The sequence below is a fragment of the Notolabrus celidotus genome, chromosome 18 (assembly GCF_009762535.1).
Source record: "Notolabrus celidotus isolate fNotCel1 chromosome 18, fNotCel1.pri, whole genome shotgun sequence".
NCBI classification, from domain to species: Eukaryota; Metazoa; Chordata; class Actinopteri; order Labriformes; family Labridae; genus Notolabrus; species Notolabrus celidotus.
This window is the reverse complement of record NC_048289.1, coordinates 17,383,267-17,403,398: the sequence shown is the minus strand read 5'-3', so window position 1 is coordinate 17,403,398 and position 20,132 is coordinate 17,383,267. Positions and strand designations below refer to the sequence as shown.

At 38.7% G+C, this 20,132-nt stretch overlaps 1 long non-coding RNA gene across 3 annotated transcripts; it reads right to left on the bottom strand.

Moving 5' to 3' along the window:
- Nucleotides 1-1,501: 1,501 nt before the first annotated feature.
- Nucleotides 1,502-18,861, bottom strand: LOC117830347. 3 transcript variants are annotated; one of them, XR_004634766.1, is made up of 3 exons: nt 18,763-18,861; nt 15,003-15,176; nt 1,502-1,572 (listed from the first exon to the last, which is right to left on the bottom strand). It is a non-coding gene; the product is annotated as an uncharacterized LOC117830347 (long non-coding RNA). The 3 variants fall into 3 exon arrangements; XR_004634765.1 differs by lacking the exon at nt 1,502-1,572 and adding an exon at nt 8,295-8,579; XR_004634764.1 differs by lacking the exon at nt 1,502-1,572 and adding an exon at nt 10,919-11,070.
- Between the last annotated feature and the right edge of the window lie 1,271 nt (nt 18,862-20,132).

The window sequence follows — 20,132 nt, the reverse complement described above, 5'->3', positions numbered from 1 at the left end:
ACATGTTGTGCTTATTACTTTTCCAAGAGCCACAATTAGGCCTAGTGTACAAACTGAAATAGTGATAATGAGCCTTGTTTATCACGCTCTGATGCCCAGGTGGGTCACTGTGACAGGTAGTGGGTTAGGGTTAGAAATGTGAAAAAGTTGTTAGAACTAACACAGAAATCTTGAGTTTTGCTAATTGACTTTGCAAAGCCTTGCTGGCACTTACATCAAAGTATTCATTTTTCCAAGTGACAACAGTTAAAGCCAATCAAACAATAAAAGCAAACAGAGAGAAAAAGTGTCTGACAGAGCTTATTGTGTCACATTGGACAGAAGAGCGGTGCTGATGTGTTAAAAACTGAAATGATGAAAACCATTTAAGACATTGTTTTCCTCTCCTCTCATTATTTCTATGATTGTCACATATGAATTGCTCGTGACATTTAGTCAATGTTGTTATTGCAGCTTTCTCTTCATCTAGAAGTTATTTCCAGGAAACACTTCTGTCACACTGGTTTAATGCTGTCTGCTTCTTACCCTTGGACTCAGGTTTAACATGTGAACCATCAATTCGAACATCACAGTGAGGTCATCAACTTTTGTAATAAAACAGGCTGTGGATGTCTTGATAACCAAAGAGTCACTATGTTGCAGCTGTATAAGTACTCATGCTGCCACGCAATTGCAAGCATTATAGCGCAGGTTTCATCATAGGTTCTTATCAGGTGAAATTTGTCTTACAGCTGATGTACATATTCTTTTCAACAACGCCAACAGAAAAGCAGCCATTTGAAGTTTTCCATCCATCATATTAAGTCCACATGGTTTGGTTCCAGAGGCGGAGACTGTAAATTGCTTTGCTGATCTTGGACATTGTTGTTTTCTCCTCGTAAGCTAACTGACTCGAAGTCACTAGGTCCCTCTTGTGACAGGTGAAAGGTCAACACCAGATTGAAAACGTTGGGCACAGTTTGCAAATAAGAACCTCACTCAGCCTTACCACGTTTTAATCCGGGCCATGGATGTACATTTTGATCTGTAACCAATTCCGATCATTGAATCTACACACTAGCAATTTTTATCAGCAATGTTGTCAGATGATGTGATATACTGCACACTGCTGTGACAGCTATTTTCTACATTTTCCACTGCAAAGATGCTCAATGAGTGTCATCATCAATAAGGTAGATAAGCTTAATGAAAGACAGAATTACTTTACATTAAAAAAGAAGATGGGGGCTGCACGGTGGTGCAGTGGGTAGCGCTGTTGCCTCACAGCTAGAAGGTTCCTGGTTTGAGTCCCCGGTCGGGCAGGTGCCTTTCTGTGTGGAATTTGCATGTTCTCCCAGTGCATGCGTGGGTTCTCTCTGGGGACTCCGGCTTCCTCCCACAGTTCAAAAACATGCTCATCAGGTTGATTGATCACTCTAAATTGCCCACAGGAGTGATTGTGTGCGTGAATGGTTGTCTGTCTCTCCATGTTTGCCCTGTGATAGGTTGGCGACCTGTCCAGGGTGTACCCTGCCTTCCGGCCGAAGTCAGCTGGGATTTGCTCCAGCCCTCTGTGACCCTGAACGGCATAAGCTGTCAAGATAATGGATGGTTAAAGAAGAAAAACGGAGGTCAAAAAGAGGGAAGAGGTAAAAGGTTTCTCTTTGACCACAGGGGGTGCCAAAATCAACACAAACCAGAATTCCCCAGTGTCTAATTACAGTTTTTCTCAGTCGCTTTGGTAGATTTCTCGAATCATCCTCAGCATTTGCAAAACAGTAAGTGCATTTCTCAAATAGTAAAACACCATGGATTAACTGCAAAAGCCAGTATCTTGCTCAAAATCCTTAGTTCATCTCTCAAAATTAAACATCTGTGTCAATGAACATGTCAGTGCCATCAGCATGACAAGTCCTTGTGTCATTGTGTACGGATAAGACAGTCAAATTGCCTAGTCATGTTGTCAATATAACAGTGTACTCTGGAGGGACGTTCTGATGTAAACTATGGCTAAAGTTTTGATGACAGTTATTGTAAATTGTAAGTTACACCTTAGTGTATGTGGGAGATTGATTGCAAGAGACTGGACAAGATTCACATTTTCGCACAAGTAAATGGTATATAAGTATATAAATACTTGCCAGTTGATGGTTCATGAGATGCACCTTTGAGCTATTTCAGAAAACTGGTTGATCATTGGTTGATCTAATGCTTCACACATTTCCCTTCGCTAGTGAAAGTCAAGATTCACCTGGGAGCAATTTACCAATTCAGGACAGATTTAGAAAAAAGGGCTGATGGAAATGTACAGAAATATGACTGAAATATTCTGACATGTTCAACCATTTTGCATGTGAAGACTTATGCGATGAACTAACGCCTAAATGTTGTGGAGGGTGAGACTATTCAACAGAGACCCATTATAATACATATTGATCAACATGACATAAGCACTTGATAATGTAGGAAACAGCAGAGAATTGTACATAATCATTTGCTTGGATGTACCAAAGCATTTGCAACTTGTTCAAAGAAATGAGAAACTGCTTTTTTGATGTGCACAAGTGACGCAATGATGTGATTGAATAAGTAGTTTTGAGAATTTCAATTCAGATCTGAGAAATGTACCAAAGCCACTGAGAAAAACTGTAAGAAAATAATAAGCTAGGGATCACAGACACCATAGCATGTAAAACAACATGCTCACAAACACCATAGTATCAGTGGTATGAGCTATGAATAAAGGGAAATGAAGAGTTGGCTGAAGCAACACACATAGCAATGTAATAAGATGTAGGATACAATTATATAAGGTCTCATAAATTTGCATATTGCAAGTGACAAGAACATCTGTTGGCCCGCCTTGACATGACAGGATCAACATTTCTCCGTATATTTTATGCCTTTCATGATGACCTTTCTTTGTTCTCCTATTTGATGAGCTGCACGATTCAGCTTGACAGAACACCAAAATAAGATCGACCTCATTTACATGACAGATGTTGGTAAATGGGACCCATGTTCCACGTGCATCATTATCACTATCAGAGAGACCTCTGTGATTGTGGAAGGAGACATGACAATCTGATGACGATGATGTTCATTCTTTGCACTAATGATGTCGACTGCTTAAGCTCTCTCTTGACTACGACTAAGGATCTTACAATAATCTTCCATCCTCTTAGGAGAGGAAAAACTTTGCCTCGGAGAGTGTCCCTCGGATAGATCACCATTCATGAGATGTCAGATTATCCACCGCAAGTTTCCAGAGGAGAAAATCTGAGGCAAGTTGTCAGGAAAATGGATAAAGGAAATGAAAATAAGTCCTTGGTTCTCCTTTCATATGATGTAAGATGATTCACCTTAGACAAAGCTCAAAAAAGCATTCAATACATTGTAGAGGTGATGGAAAACCTGCTGGGTTTAATCTCTTTAGCAAAACGCTTTTGCTTAATATTTAATCTTTGGTCTTTTGTCATATTTCAAAGTATTTAAGTCCAATTTTTGTAAGGGAAAAATGTGATTGTCTCTGCGAGGCAACAGTGGTAAGAGCACATTTTCTTGGTATTAAGAGTAAGCCAATTGTACCAATGTAAACCTTCTCTCTGATTGCTGACAGGACTGTTGATCAAAAATGCCATTCACTCGATTTCCAGCACTGCGTTGGCTGCTCATTAGCCATTCTGGACAACTGTTGAGGAGAAGTGAAAACCATATACTAATAGGGTGCTGATGAATTTACCAGCTGCCTGGAGCAGAATCTCGTACGATCAAGAATATTCCTCTGAATTTCAAATTCCAGAGCTGTAAAGGGCTTATTTTACTTTTAGACAAAACAGCACAGGACATCTACCGAAAGTAATTCCCAATATATTTTTGTCTGATATAACCCAACAGCCAAGAACAAGTTTTAGGCTGTGTAATTCAACACAAGTTATATCATGGAGAGGATATTGCTACAGTAATTTTTCATTGAAATTGAACTGTCAGTGTTAAGGTCAGTTTGGTCAAACTTGCATTCTTACTGCTGCATCAAGTTGGAGTGAAAGAAGCTGAACATTTCACCTGTTTCCCTTTTTTACTCTCTTTTCACTCATTAACTTCCACTTTTAGTTTACTTTTTTTGCTAACTGCTAGCACATTTATTCTCCACTTTAGCTGTTTCAACTATTTAATTACTAGTTTAAATTTTTTTGTTATTTATCACACATTTGAGCAAGGCTATTGTAGACATTGTAGGTGTGTAAGAGAAATAATCCAGTCCAACACTTTCTGGGTTCTGTTAATGACTTCAGTGAGCCCATTCTAACACAAAGTAGATCACACTTTATACTTCCTCTCCTCCCCCTCTCTCTTTTTCCCTCCTCTCCCACATACAAGCCGCTTCAGCAAGGCCACCCACTGGACTACCTGATGACTGTGGGCTTTTATGCCTTTATTGAGAGAGGATACAACAGTGGGTATGGTAGGAAATTGCGAGAGAGACAGTGGGTTATGACATGGGGTGAAGGGCCTCAGGTTGGAATGGAATACAGGTCGCTCGCTTCATGGTGATAGCTTCATGGGGCGCATGATCTAACTCAGGAGTTCCCAAAGTGTTGGTTGGGACCCCCTTGAGGGTTGTGAGACACAAATGGGGGTCGTGAAATGTCTTCCAGAATGTTTTTTTTTTTTTTTAGAGTTATCTAAAAAAAAAGTACATTTTACCCATTATAGTAAAAATATAGACAAAAATAGTAGCTAAACTTGAAATAAAACATGGAAAATAGAAAACGTAATGAGTTTTCTGCCTTTCTTTGTTGCCAGATGGCTCCTAAGTTTAGGGTCAGTGAACAGTTAATTATCAAAAGCATCAGTAGCAGTAGGTTAATTCATTACGGCACAGGAAACACAGCCACATGATCATATAGGTATAGGGTCATTTTCTGCAGACCAGCTAAATGAAGACACATTAAATCACTTTGGGGGACAGTGGGGGTCGCGAGTCTTTGGCACCTATATTGTGGGGTCGCGGGCTGAAAAGTTTTGGAACCCCTTATCTAACCAGTAAGCCAAACAAGTTACAAGTTACTAATCAATGTATAAAGTGTTCATCAAGGTATGCTACAAAGTCATGGTTGCTTCACTCTGCCTCTGATTGGGTTAGGCTTAGGGTACAGGTTGATGCATGACTTATGAGGAATGATGATTGGTTAAGGCATGTCATAAGGTAGGACGATGACATTCCTGCTTGCAGCAGAGGAAGCAGTTTGCTGTCTCTTTGATGTGCATCAACAGGAGGCTCATGTAATTGTTGATCTACACCTCGGGAGCCTGACAGCGCTGAGGTCTGCCTGGCGCTACTGCCTGGAGGGTAGACATCCAAAAGTGCCCCAGCCTGTCTTTTTTCACTACACTCGCCCATAGACACATGCTGCTCCAAAAACAAAATGAAAAAAAAATGGCCAATTTTCATTTCTGTCTCTGAGTGATTTTATTTTTTGATGTGCTGAGCTGAAAATGAAAATCAAATTAATTTGAAATTTTGCTGGTCCCATGGTGACCATGAAAAATAAAAATTGCTCAGTGTTTGAAATACATTTTTTTTTTATTTCAGAATGGAAAATCAAATCAGTACTTTGGATTCTATTTTCAGTACTAACAATCCACTGGCCAAAAGAAACATGCCTCAATGGTTTGAGCAGCTGCTAGATGAGATGATTTTGACCATGGTTTTATAATTGTTATAGTTTATTTATTTATTACAGAGCTCTTGGTGGATGCTTAATATGACACCCAAAAAGTTGTGCATTTAGAATTTTTACTGTTTTATACTTCTTCGTCACTCCCTACGCAGCAGGTGCTGACGCTGACATGCGCACTGCATACTGTTCTTCTGCGTCGATGTGTCTGTGTCGCACAGCAATACTCCGCTGAAACGTGCGGTCGTCTGTTTCCAGGCCTGCTACGAGCTCTGTTTACTTTACCAGAGCAATTCAGAGCGTGTTATGTTATTTTAGAGCTGATACAAGTTACTGTTTGTCATATAGACATGATTACATGAAGAATAGAGTAGAGGAGATGAAATACACGGCTGATGTGCGGTCGATGAGTGGGAATCCCGGAAGTGCTGTTAATGTGGGAAATACAATGCCGCCGATCCACCAATTACAGGGCTTGCAGTCCGCGTCGATTCGACACATAGGTACATTTTGGAGGAGTTGCACGTCAGCTACGTGCGTAGGTCTGTGCATAGGTACAGGAGCTATGCAGACCTCCGGCGAAGGCTACGCCGTCGATTCGATGCAGAAGTATAAATAAGGCTTTAGACTTATGACCCTGATCAATCAATCAATCAATCAATCTTTATTTGTATAGCCCCAAATCACAACAAACGTTATCTCAAGACGCTTTTACAAACATAGGAGGTCTAGACCACTCTATGTCAAATTATGAACAGAGACCCAACTTCAAGACAGGATCAGACTCAGTCTGACCCATCATGAGCATTGCTCATGATGACACCCTTATGTTGAGATTGCCATTGTCCTTTTCGCATTTCACAGTAGACTTATCCTGCCAAGGGCAGTTCAATAAGCTAAACATCCTGTTGCAAGCAGCAAAGCACCACTGTCGTTACTTTTACACTTTGCTTTAAGTAGAATCTGTTACTAATGTAATATTTACCAGCAAATTGTATCCACTCCTTATCCAGAGGAAACTTTTACTTTTATCATGACTTGGCTGTTTTTTGACTGCTGGTTATTTTTTCCATAGCTAACTTCTGAGTGATTAGCTAGTGCTAACTGAATATGTTTGTTTTATAACAAAGGATTTAAATAACATGTTTAAACTTCAGCTGGAGTTCAGATTTGAAACCTACGCTGCTGCATTGATTTCCATCCAGACGGGGTTTTTCTGACTCCTGTAATGCCTCTTTTCTGGCTGCCAAACCACACAGATTTATGTCTCTACCTCCGTTGCTATGGTGTCGATCTCCAGATCAGACATGTTTCCTGTTTTTTTTACCGTAGAGCGTCCCTCCATGTCGAAATTCTACAGGTGATCCCGGCTGAACTGTGAATAATTAGGGGCGTGATATTTAAATGATGACTGTTTTCAGCCGCCACATTTATCAAGACCCTATCATTCGTCCGCTGGGATTGGTCAGATACGAATGTTTCATAAATCACATGTGTGTCCTGTTGTAAGACCAATTCTGCACTCAGATCTCCACCCGTTTTCATGCAAGATTGATACATGAGGGCCAATATGTATCCTTCATTGATCATACCTTAAGTTGCCATTGCATTATCGACTGATTCTATACGTCAAGATTCACTCTTTATATTTCCAATTCAGTGAAGACGTCAAAGCCCAGCTCCTTGTCTTCAACATAGAAGTCCTACATTCATGCCAGCAATTCAGACTTCATTTCCACATTATGTTTCAGGCAACTCATTCACCAAAAAATAAGCAAGCTAGTGTAGTGCAAGTGTCAAGGCTGTTCTGTTTGATTTTTACTTTGTATGCAACTGAACAAAAATAAACACTTGCTTGTTCAAGGGGAGAGACACATTCAGTTATCTCAAGAAATATAAATTGAAATATCTTGTAATAATGTCAGCTATGTTTTTTAAGGTTAAAACATAAGTGGTAAGGCGTGTGCTGAAAAGCACGACATTGACGAATGAGACGCCTAAGAAATTTTCCATGTAGGTTTCCACATTGAAACTTAATTTTTCAAAAGCAGAAGACCATGTGTATAAAATGTAGTTTTATATTGTGTAGATTTGTATGTGTACACAGTAAACATGATTAAAAGAAGTTACTGTTTTTTTCTCATGAAGGAAATTCAAACACTGGCTACTCAGACACAAATGTGGACAAGATTATTTGTGACTTCTTGGGGATTCAGATTTGAGTCATCCTTGCTGTAACACCAAGGTGCACGCAGCTGGAGAAGACACACACGGTGACACAATAAAATGTACTTTAATTCGTTCTCCCGCCATGAAGAGTGCAATAACCTCTCAAACAGCACACACTTGGTTTCTTCTGCTGTGAAGAAGTAGAGAAGTTGATTAGCCCTATCTCAGATTTGCCCACCATGGAACAGCACGGGGAAATCAGGCCTGGAATCCATCTGAGTTGGGCTTGGCAGGACTCAGTTGTTCATTAATTATGTTTTGTAATGAGTGTTGCTGTTGAACATGATTATTTCACTGGTGGGTTAACGGCTGTTTATTTTATGGAGTCACAAAAATATCCATCTCAGTCCTTCTTAATGTCATCGAGTGGAACATTTAATCAAGCTTTCAGGGTTTTTGAAAATAAGTTTTCTTTCTCCTTGAAACAGAAGCCATGGGAATATCTATTAGGCTGTTAATAGATTGCAAACTCACGGTCTGAGTCACATCTCAATCTTGGCGGCATTTTCCTATCCCGCTTTTTTTTCCTTCCATTGGTGTGTACATTGGGTCATAGCATGCATCGCTGTGGCTGGTTTTGTGGAGGGTGAAGAGCAATAATTCAGTCATTAGAGCAAGAAGTGTTGAAATGAGAGCGGTGAGTTTGCAAGGGCACGTGCAAAATGAGGAGGCGTGGATGCAAATTTTTCTCTAGGAAGGATAAACAGAGAAGAACAAATTTTAAAAAAGCACTGATATAAATGAGGTGTTTTCATTTCAGCTGCAAAACAATCTGTACAATGTCTTAAGCGTGAAAGCAGTTTTGATCCTTGTTACAATCTACAGCAGACTTTACTAAGTCAGTGTTTTTGTTATTAGCCAGTGAAAAGTCATTCAGGCAGCACAGGAGAGAGCGACTGCGGAAAGGGGAAGATGTCAGACAGAAAACGGGACAGAGTGTGCCAAAATAAGAGATGATCAAGAGGTAAGAAAAAAGGGGGGCAAGGGATCAGAACTGAAAAGAATTATTGTTATACTTTCACTTGGGCTCTGAAACGCACACAGGAAGTTACATAAAGCTTTGCCTTTAAGCCTGTAAGCCATCAAAACTGACATACAAAGGAACAACCTGTGTCAGTAAAGGTCTTTTTCTCTTATATAACGCTTTGTTTTGTTCAGGTTTTTTGAATTTTCCTGCAAGTTGAACTGTATTGAAATTGAAAGCTTGTTTTACATTTTGAAAAACCCAACAGTTTACCTACAGTATAGGATTATGAATACATTATTTGCTCTAAATGTGTAGCTGTGGCCTGCTTTTGATACCTACCCAGTCCTTTGTTGACACTATTTGGTCTCATTATGCAGAATGTTGGTAATATTGTCATTGGTGGAGGGTATAGAAAACAGCCGCAAACTTTATTTATTTTGTAGTTGTGGTACATTTTGAGGATGGAGTAAGGGTTTGGTCTGATTCTCGGAAAAGGGTTTGAATTTGGACTGGATTTTTGAGGTAAGAAATTTAAATTTGGGTTTGGATGGGTTGGGTTTTGGGGTAAGAGTTTGAATTTCGTTTAGGTTCATTTGGGTTTTGGGGTAAGAGTTCGAATGTTGCTTGGCTTGAGCTGGATTTTGGGTAAGAAATTGATATTTGGGTTTGGTTGGATTTTGAGGTTTTGGGGCTAAGGCTTTGAATTTGGTTTAGGTTGGGTGTTTAGTGAAGGGTTTGAATTTGGATTCTATTTTGGGGTTAGAAATTGAAATTTGGGTTTGGTTGGGTTGGGTTTTGGGGTAAGAGTTTGAATTTTGGTTGGGTTTAGTTGGTGTTTGGGGTAAGGGTTTACATTTCGGTTGGGTTGGGTTTTTGGGTTAAGGTTTTGAATTTGGTTTGGGTGGGTTGGGTTTTGGGTAAGATTTGGGGTTGGTTTGGGTTTTGGGGTGAGATTTTGAATTTGAGTTGGTTTGGGCTCTGGGGTTAAGATTAGGGTTCCGTGAAAGTTTGGATTGGGTAAGGGTTGGGTTAGGGTTGAACTAGGTTTAGGGTTACAGTTACTATTAGGGTTGGGTTGGCAGGATTGTTTCAATTCATGATCCTTACAAGTGATCCTACAAGGATAATTGAAGCTCCTCACTGATTATTATTATGAAATAAGCCAAATAACTATTAATATAAGAGTATGAAGGACTTCTGTTCATGTCAACATCGTGTCTTCCAGTTTTAATTTTCAGGAGTTTTAACAGCCAGAAAGTTGTTAACTGAAGTTAAGATATAAGATCTTTGCATCGTACAATAATTATGTAAAACAAAAAACAGGCATTAAGAGATGACAGAACATTTATACATTTGTTCGTTTGTTTGTTGTTGGATTCAAGCCTGCAGCTAAAACAAAACAAGTCTGGGGGTTTTGACATATTAAGGTTATGCATTGCAGAAGTGAGCAGTTCCAATGAGGCTACAGCTTAGCTAATTTTTATTTGGTATATGTTGTTGTTTTATATTCAAGTTAATGAAAACATAAAAAGAGCTGAGCAGTGAGAAGAGCAATAACAGTTCTTTTATATGTGAAGCAGTAATAAAATCACTCACTAAATGCAAAAAAATGTGTTTTTGTATTTAGTGACTTGCCACGTAAAATGCATCAGTTGGAAGATGAAGAAGATGAAATTGTGGTTGTTGTGAGCAAAATAATTTGTATTTAAAGGAAATTTTTAGAGTAACAACTTCACAAATGGAGGATCATACTTATAATGCATCACAGGAGCTTCATGTCCTCACAGACAACCGCCACTACACAGACAGGAGGGGTGAGCAAAGGAGTGTTTCAGTCTAGAATCAAATCTCTAGATATCACTTAGTATTCAAATGTCTACATACTAATGGAATTGTGAACAAGATTTAACTCACTCTATTTGACGTCAAGCTCTCCAGACCCCTTATTATAAGATATGTAGAAGCTGAAAAAATACCATATTGGTCTTTCACAGTTGTGTTAATGTCAAAGTTAATAGAGTCCATGAAATCCCTCATTTCAAAAACACAAATGCCTGCATTCTCCTTCTTCTTTTATTCCTTAATCAGTAGTAAAAGAAAACCCAATTTTTTTATTTTGTTAGCACCAAGCAGTAGGTGTTGTGTTGTCAGTGTGCATTTGTGGTTACCACTGGCTTATTTGCCACTTCAAAGTCTTTGTTAACAGCTGGAAACCTGCAACAATCAGAATAAAATATCTTAATCTCACTTTGTTCTCTTACGTTTTGCTTTGATTACTGTAGCTCTTTGCCATGCTGAATTCTCAGTTGTTTTTTTTAATGTTTCAACTTAAAGTGTTTCACCTGAGAAACATTTTTCCCCTCTTACCTTGGCCTTTTTTGGGCCACAGCAGAATCAAACTATCCCAGCATATGGAACTGACAGACATCATATAACAAAACTGCCCTCTAAAAGTCCACTAGATTTTCCACTGGGTTAAAAACCCAAGTCACATCACATTGTGTCATTTGAGTTCTGCACTTTTTTTAAAAACTACATCCATGTATTCAGAGAAATGCAATAGAAACAGTTTGATATGCTGGAAACTTGCAACCTGCTCCCAAGGTGACCCTTAAGATTGAACCAGTATGACAGTTTTAGCTAAAACTAAAAAAGGTACACCAAAGTTTACTCCTCTCCAAAACAAACAGATCCAATGGACCAAACTGTTAAAATACTGAACAAAGCAGCAGTTCAGTAAAAGTCTGCTTTTCTATGACACTTTTTGGTGAATGTGTCACGGAGGACTGAGAGCTGAGGTGCTGCTTACTATTTTGTTGGTGCTAATGTTTTTAGGGTTAGATTATCTCACTGATCATTGCTTACAAGGTTTTCACAGGGTGCCTGATTCTGCTTAGAGATCTCTTCCACTTTTTACACCTCACACTAAGGCATCTCTATGGGCCAACAATCCACACAAAGACCCATTTTAAATCACAAAAATACCTTAAAACACTTAGCAAAATGATTTATTATTAAATGACACAAGGAATTAAAGCTAGGGTTGGTAGTCACGGAAAACTAGCATGAATTTGAATGTAGCATTTCCTCAGGACTCCGTTTAACCCTTCCCCTCGGAGCCGCTCAGAGCTCCTCCAAAACGACGTCCCCACTCACATGCATGAGCGCAGCTGATTCAATCACGACCATATGATCATGACTGATTCAAAACCGGTCCTCGTGAAAGTTAAAAACACAAACAAACATGGCTGTTGTTAGTACCCACAACTCACAGCGAGCGGGAGAGAGGAGAGACAGGCAGGAGAAGTTCTTCATTCATTCAAACATTGATTGTTGCTTTGTTGGTTGGCGTGATCACGGCCGACAGTGACCGGTTATTAAAACTGAACGTGTTCACGAATCGGCTCGTCATCCCTACAGTGTCCGGACAGACGGTATAATACCTATACATTTTCTGTAGGACTTACTAAATGTCATTCATTCTTTTGCCTGTCAGAGCCCCCATGGTGAGAGCTTTTTAGACTCTGATCCGGACTACAGTCCTGACCAAAGCACCTCATCTGGGTCAGAGGGGACAGGCCCAAGGTTAAGCGAGAAGCCGGAGGTGGGCAGAACGGCAGGACGGGATTTGATTGGTTTCATAAATTGGACCCTAATGACGGTGATTGGTTGGTGTTTTCCAAGGTTTACTCCGGCTGTAGATAGCAGCTTTTTTTACTCTTGTTTAAGAACACATTATGTATTGATTGCCATCGGGACATCATCATTTTAACTAGTATGACAAAAAGTGTATCTAAATCTGACTACCAACCCCAGTTTTAAATCACAAAAAACAACTAAAGACTGAATTAACAAAAACTACAATACAACAGACGCACACAAATCCCTTGAATTAACCACAGCAGTCCCCAATCTCAAATGCCTCTCCTAATGCAGGCAGCAGTAGGCTTTTAAGCACCTTAGAGCAGGTGAACCTCTTTACCTTAATCATTTGATTCACCTGCAGGATGGAACACAGGGGGGAGGGGAAGACACCGATCAGGAACATACAGCTGTAACTAACTCCAAATTAAATCAACCTAATCATGAAACACTGAACAAAGCAGCTTCACTTTAAAAAAATCATGCATCTCCAACTGATTTTGGATGGACAATATGTCACAAGAGGCCATGTGCTGAGCTGAGGCTTTAGTTTGTAAGCTGTTGATGGTTCAAAGCTACAAATCAGCAACTATCAAGCAGAAAAGATGTCAGAGTAGGCTGCATAGTGAGCTACTACTACTCAGTGTCTAGGTTAGGAATACTTCACTCTTCATGCTTAAAAAGGTACAACCAGAATCCTAATTTTCCTCAGAGTCCTCCCTTTCTGGAAACAGACCTGATGAATTACAGATACAACTGATTAGAACACTGGGGCCTCACTCACCAAAATCTTTGTATGTTTTTTTTTTCCAGCTTGTTCTTAAGAAGGTCCCTGAGAAAAGTTTAAGTCAGATTTATGACCCTGTCCTTAAATTGTAGAATGCCAGTGCCATATTCCCCTAATAAGCATTGGTAAATGCCCCGCCAGTGCCCATAAAAGGGCGTGTGGCTGCGGGGTTGACAGCACACAGAAAACATACAGGTTTGAAAGCAGAGGTGGAGAGAGGTTAGGGGATGTCTAAATCACGATCTGATAACTAATGTGCACTGGACTCCAAACGTTTGAAAGACTTGAGTAGTTTTGAAACAGAGGTTGTGCACAGATATTTTATTTTATTACCAGTGTGTAAAGGTAGGTTATTGCTTTGAATTAATTTCCTTTGGCAACATTTATTCAATAACTGTGACCTATGCTCCTAGTTTGTTTTTTATAATTTAACATTTTATAATTTAAACCAAGCATTTCACTTGATTGAAATATAGCTGACTTTATCTAAGTCATGTATTCAGACATGTTATTCCAAATAAAGAAGTGAAGGCAAAATTAAGGATAACAGAGTAACTGATGTTTTTGTACCAACATATTAGCAAAATTGTGCATAAGAGTCAAGCGGCAACCCCCCGTCTCAAACTATGAAGCCCATGCGGAAGTGTTATAAACTGCAATTCATCGAGAATCCGCTTGAGGCTGGCTGCAGAAACACCGGAAACCACATAGACACCAATTCAAAAAAGATGATCTCTGCAGCATTAACAAACATGTTTACAGCCTGGTTCAAAAAACAGCTTGTCTCTACGTAGCTAATTTCTCTATCGACACACTGTACAGGGGGTGAATTTTTTTCCAATTCAACGGTTCAGAAGATATTAAGATAACAAGTTTTTGCCCAAATAAGGACATGACTGACTTGACTCCTGGACGGGAACACATAGCTGTTGGCTAGGAGGCTCAAACTCTGCCTCTTTACCTCAAACTATGCCTGGTTGAGTTCTGCATTTCCAATATGGCTGCCGCTGTCGATTGGCTTCAAAACGGCGCTCAGTAACAGATGGGTGACGTCACGGATACTACGTCCATTATTTATATAGTCTATCATCATACCGAGGTAGCAATTCTTTCACTGTTCATAGTTCAGAAGATGTTTACTGAGAGCTGCATTAGTTACAGGGACCTTCTGGTAAATTATACCGGCAAAAATATTTTAAAAAGCAGTTTTATGTTATGAGTCAGCATCTTTTAAGTTTTTGACATTCAAAGCTGCTAGCTGCTAAATTTAAGCTATTAGCTAGCTAAGATCTTTCATCCTGTTAAAGAATGTTGTAAAAAAGGATGGTGCCTTGACTTAAGGACTAAGGACGTGATTGGCTGCAATGTTTTTTAATGTCTTGAGGTTGGATATGAAATACTTAATCACTATACTACAACTGACAATAAAACTTATAAACATTTTAGTCTCTCAGACCCTCCTAACCCCCATATGTTCTTAATGTAGAGGCTAATTGTAGCATAAGGACACAGGAGAAGCTGTGAATAGCCACCGTTCTCCTGCTGTAGCTCAATTTAATTAAAATGTCATCTAATCTCAGCTAATCGAGATGCTCTAACTCTCTCTGAGGGCGTCAGAATCTTTTGCACTGATATATATATTTTGTGCTGTGCCGGTGCAGTGCAGTGCTAATGTGAGCCAGGACACAAGTGTGCCTCTCACAGGTCAGCGACCCACCTTCAGGCGATATGGAGCCGAGCCAGGCAGTGATGCAGGGCAGCATGGGGTCTGCTGAGAAGCGGAGATGCTGGTGCTCTGCTGATGATGCAGTCTCATCTCACCAGGGCGCCAGTCCACAGACCGAGCCCTCCTCCCTGGCAGCGGTTAGCAAACCCTGAGTCTGGCAGCTCTCTAATCAACAAAGAAGTGGGTGAAAAGAAAGAGACATTTTTACCGTCCGGATAGATTTTTCTCTCCCCACAGATTTCATACCTAATTTCACTCTATGACAAGCTACTTGTCAGCTTGTTGTCTCTCTGCAGTCTTTAATTAGCTCACCGGACAAACCTGGTGGGAAGATTCCTCCAGCTTTAGCATATGCAAGCAGGCTCTAGAGCTTTGGTGCCCCATATTGAGAGGCACTCTCTATGACTCCATCTCCCTGCAGCTCTCAGGGGAGCGGAGTTAAAGATACCTAGCTTTGATGGTACAGAGAACAAAATGCATCCTGGACTGCCCTTTGCCCGAACAGGCCACCACTCCCTGAGAGAAAAGAGAGGGCCTTATACTGATAAGAGTTGTTGTTAGTCAGCTGGGACAGACCCATAGATCTTGGTTATATAATATTTTTGCATAATTAAAGAAAATGATTCACTTAGGAGTAACTTCCAATGAAAAACTAAACTTTATATTGAAAACTGTAAAAGATGAGAATAGCCTCTTTTAATGCTTTTTTAAAGCCATTACTTGAGGTATCAAAATAAGCACAGCAATACATTGATAACCGTGTAGATCAAAGTATTTTTTATCTTAATTAGAGCTTTGAACATTGATATTTTTTAAACAACACACAGTTCAAAATTATAAACTGCTCGCACTAAGGCCACAACAGGAACACTCCGCAGGAAGATCAGTTTGATCTGAGACACATCAAAGGTGGTCTGCCTTTGTTCCTCTTTTACAGATTGAAAATAATTTTTTCTCTGCTGAAGATTTGAGACAAGGTCAGAAGAAGAACTCAAAAACAAGTTTCCAAAATGGGTAACTTTGGTACAATGGATTGATTGTGCTTACATCAAAGCCTGAGAGAGACATAGAGAATGCATGATGCACTCAGTGAGTGTGTCAAATAAAAAAAACATTTATGTGTATTAGTCAGAAGTAGTTTGTACCTCTGTCAGATCAAATAAAAGTCATCATACTGAACATTTGCATATTTCCAATATAAAAGTGGGGATATTTCGCACATTATGTTTTTCTCTTTTTCATACAGAACTTTGAAGTTATTTTAAGGATATCAGACTTGGGAAGATTATGCACAGTTCAGAGAGGCTCTCCAAAATGTTTTTTTTTTCCATCAAAAAGGACATTAAGTGTTGTCGACAGGTCTGTCATTGGGAGGGAAATACATAACCTGTGCCACAAGTTGAGCAATTTCCCTGCTGACAAGCACCCATGGCTGTGTTGTCTATGTGGATAAAACAAGGCAACACCTGTAAATCCCAGAAGAAAGTGCACTGAAGACAACCCCAACCTGTAAGAAAACATTTTCTGAGAAACAATCCCTCTAAAAAAGAAATTCCTAGAAAGGGGGTCAGTTTTGGTTTTTACAGCTTTTGAAAATAGAGGCTTTTTTAAAGATTCAACATGTTACTAATATTGATAAAATTACATGAGATTTTCCATTAGTTTGAATACTCTTCACTGTTACTCTCTGGAAGATGACAAGGAGAGCTCCAATGTAACTTAACCATATATGCCCACCTTAAATTCACAATAATGGACTTCCTGGAGTCATTACTTCTTATTCTTCCTTATCAGTTCTTGTAGAATGTGGAACATGAGCCCAATTGGTAATTGTCTCGTATCGTATCATATCATACCCCATTGCATCGTATAGCACAGCAACGCGATTTAGGTCATCAAACAGTGTCGTGACGTATAATATTGTATCATATCATACCACATTGTCATGTAACGTACCTTGACCAAATTTAACAAATAGTGTCATATCATATCATATAATAGCGGATTGTATCGTATTGTATTGTTTCGTATCTTAAAGTACCACTTCATATCGTATCAAATTGTATCATATCGTATCTTTTTATATCGTAACAAATTTTACAGTATCGTTTCGTATTGTATGTTATCATTTAATATCGTAGCAAAATGTATTGTATCGTTTCATGTTGTAAGGTATCATTTTATATCGTAATTAATTGTATTGTATTGTATCGTTTCATATCATATGGTATCATTTCATACCGTAATTAATTGTATTGTATTGTATCGTTTCATATCATATGGTATTGTTTCATATCGTAATTAATTTATAGCGTTGTATTGTTTCGTATCATATGATATCGTTTCATATCGTAGTTCATTTTATTGTATTGTATTGTTTCGTATCATATGGTATCATGTCATATCGTAATTAATTTTATCGTATTGTATTGTTTCGTATCATATGGTATCATTTAATATCGTAATTAATTTTATCGTATTGTATTGTTTCATATCATATGATGTCGTTTCATATCGTAGTTCATTTTATTGTATTGTATTGTTTCGTATCATATGGTATTTCATATCGTATCGTTGTGTATTGTATCATATCGTATCGTATGGTATCATTTCATATCGTATGGAATTGTATCATTTCATATTTTATCTTATTGTATCGTTTTACATGTTATGTTATTGTGTCTCATATCACCTTAATCACATTTCATTGTTTCCTATTGAAACAGTTTGATATGATAGATACAGACAGAAACATTACAGTGATAGGTCAAGTTTTCCTAGATTCCACTGTGATTACATATGAAATGCACAAAGCTCAGTGCAGCTGATGAATAAAAAATGATGATGTGTGCAGGTAACAGATTGCAAGAAAACTAAGTGGAGGGTGATGAAATGCAGAGAAAAGATAAATCTATATGCCAAGCCAGATTATTTAATATTGTCCTCGTGGTTTGCCTACTTCGACTCACTGCCACTGTTTGCACTGATGAAGGAATAACTGAAAAGCTGAGCTTTAATTCATTATCATGCTATGACAGTGTTGAGGCGCTTATTATTTTAGTGTGTAAACATTATAGTGTAAACATGTCATTCGGCAGAAAAAAACATGATTGATTATGCTATTAGAGGATTAAATATTTTACCAACAGCTGCGATGACTTGCTAAGCACACAACATGTAATTACTATGCTGTGAGAACCCATGAAAAAAACATGACGTGAACATCAAGGTCAGATTCATATAACAAGGTAATGGTCACTGGTTTCTCAATTGTAAGAAATTAACTCCCATGCCTGAACTCTATATCTGTATTGAGCATTATTCAACTGCAGGCGCTTTGTTGCTCATGCAAAGTGTTTTCACCCTTAAATTCATCACAATTAGCCTGCAGTATCCTGCTATTATCTTTTCCTACAACAGGAAAAAGTCACACCACATACTGAATGTTTTTCCTCTGAACAAACACTGAGCCTCTTCACCTCTGCATTTTTAACACCGACACCCAGAGGAAAACCTATGATTTATGTAGGTTATACAGCCAGTGTCTAAAACACATCGATACACATTCTGGAAGTTGAAAGTCTGGCTGAAAACAGACCTAGAACTCAGGAATACAAAGTCTGAATGCAACTCTCTAACCCACAAGATGTGCTTGATGCAATTCTACACATGTTCAAAAAAACTTTCTGTTTTCAGATTTAAAATATGTCCATCTGCCCAAGGTTGCAAATGTCCAACACTTTTAACTTACATATTTTTCGTTGCACTCCATCTTGCACAGTCCCGCACATTTGTATGGAGAGCGGGTTGATTCGAGCCTGTGGGGAAGTTGAGCCACCCCTTGTTTCTAGGCAACCATAGACAAAGTTGGACATGTGATCACACATTTTCAAAAACTCATAAAATTTACTCACCCTGTGGTGGAGAGAAGCACATAAAATAAGTGGTAAGCACATTCAAAATCAAAAAATTTACTTTACTGTTTGAAGTGAATTTCTATGTTCAGTGAGTCATGGTTCTTGTATCACAAACAAGTCTTTTAAAATTGTACCGTGTATTTTTGCTTTAGTAAGTTACAACATGGCACTATGCTGTTACAATGATGCTAGCTCTAAACAACTGGATGACACAAATTAATCAAAATGGATGCAATGGGGTATTTTGAGTGAAAAGGCCTGGGCTAGCTGAGTCAGTGGCTCAATGTGCTTTGGATTAAAAGCCCACCTTCTCACACATAGATACTAATGACAGACTCATCCCTAGAATGTATGTGCTCAACAAACTACCAAAGCCACAAAAGCTTACCCCTCATAAGGCATAAACCTACTTGACAAATAACCTTATACTGATTCATTCCTGTTTTGTCAGTGCAGTTTACCATATTTTAACTATCCCCTTAGCCGATTAAAATCTATGTGAAATGCAAGTGTGAAATATACTTCCACTAAAGTTCTTTCATCCACGTTATTTTCATAATATAATTTAATGTCTGCAAAGGTTTGGTTAGGATGATATGTCATGTTTCTCTGCAGGGGCGTCGCCAGGAATTCTGGGCCCCCTGGAAAGCTACCTCAGTGGGCCCCATCACCACAGCCAACCCTACAAAATATAACATTGCTGCTATAATAATGCTTTATTTGCATTAAACAGAAATATATGTTTAAAACTATCCTGATTACTGACTCAAATCTAAGCTACAAATATATATATTTTTTCAAATGTAACTGCACAATATTGACCTTCAGACTGTCCACCTCTTTAAACAAGATTATTTGAAGCCCAGTGACTTGTTGAATAACAACAAGGGGGCATTATTTGGTATAATCTAACCTTGTGAAGTCAAATAAAACTCTAAAAACCTACTGATTACTTTCAATCAGATTCAGCCACACTTCATGCTATGAAAATATGACAATTCCCCACTTTAGGCATGAGACACGCAACTCAAGGAGCTGGAAAGAAATTCCAGAAAGGAATTCTGAATGTTTGTTTATTTATTCAGACAATTCCAGTTATCTTATTGCAGTTACTGTTTAACAAAACAAAAGAAAAGCATAGTAGAAAACCATAGACTGTATAAATAATGGACGTAGTATCCGAGGTCACCCATCTGTTCCTGAG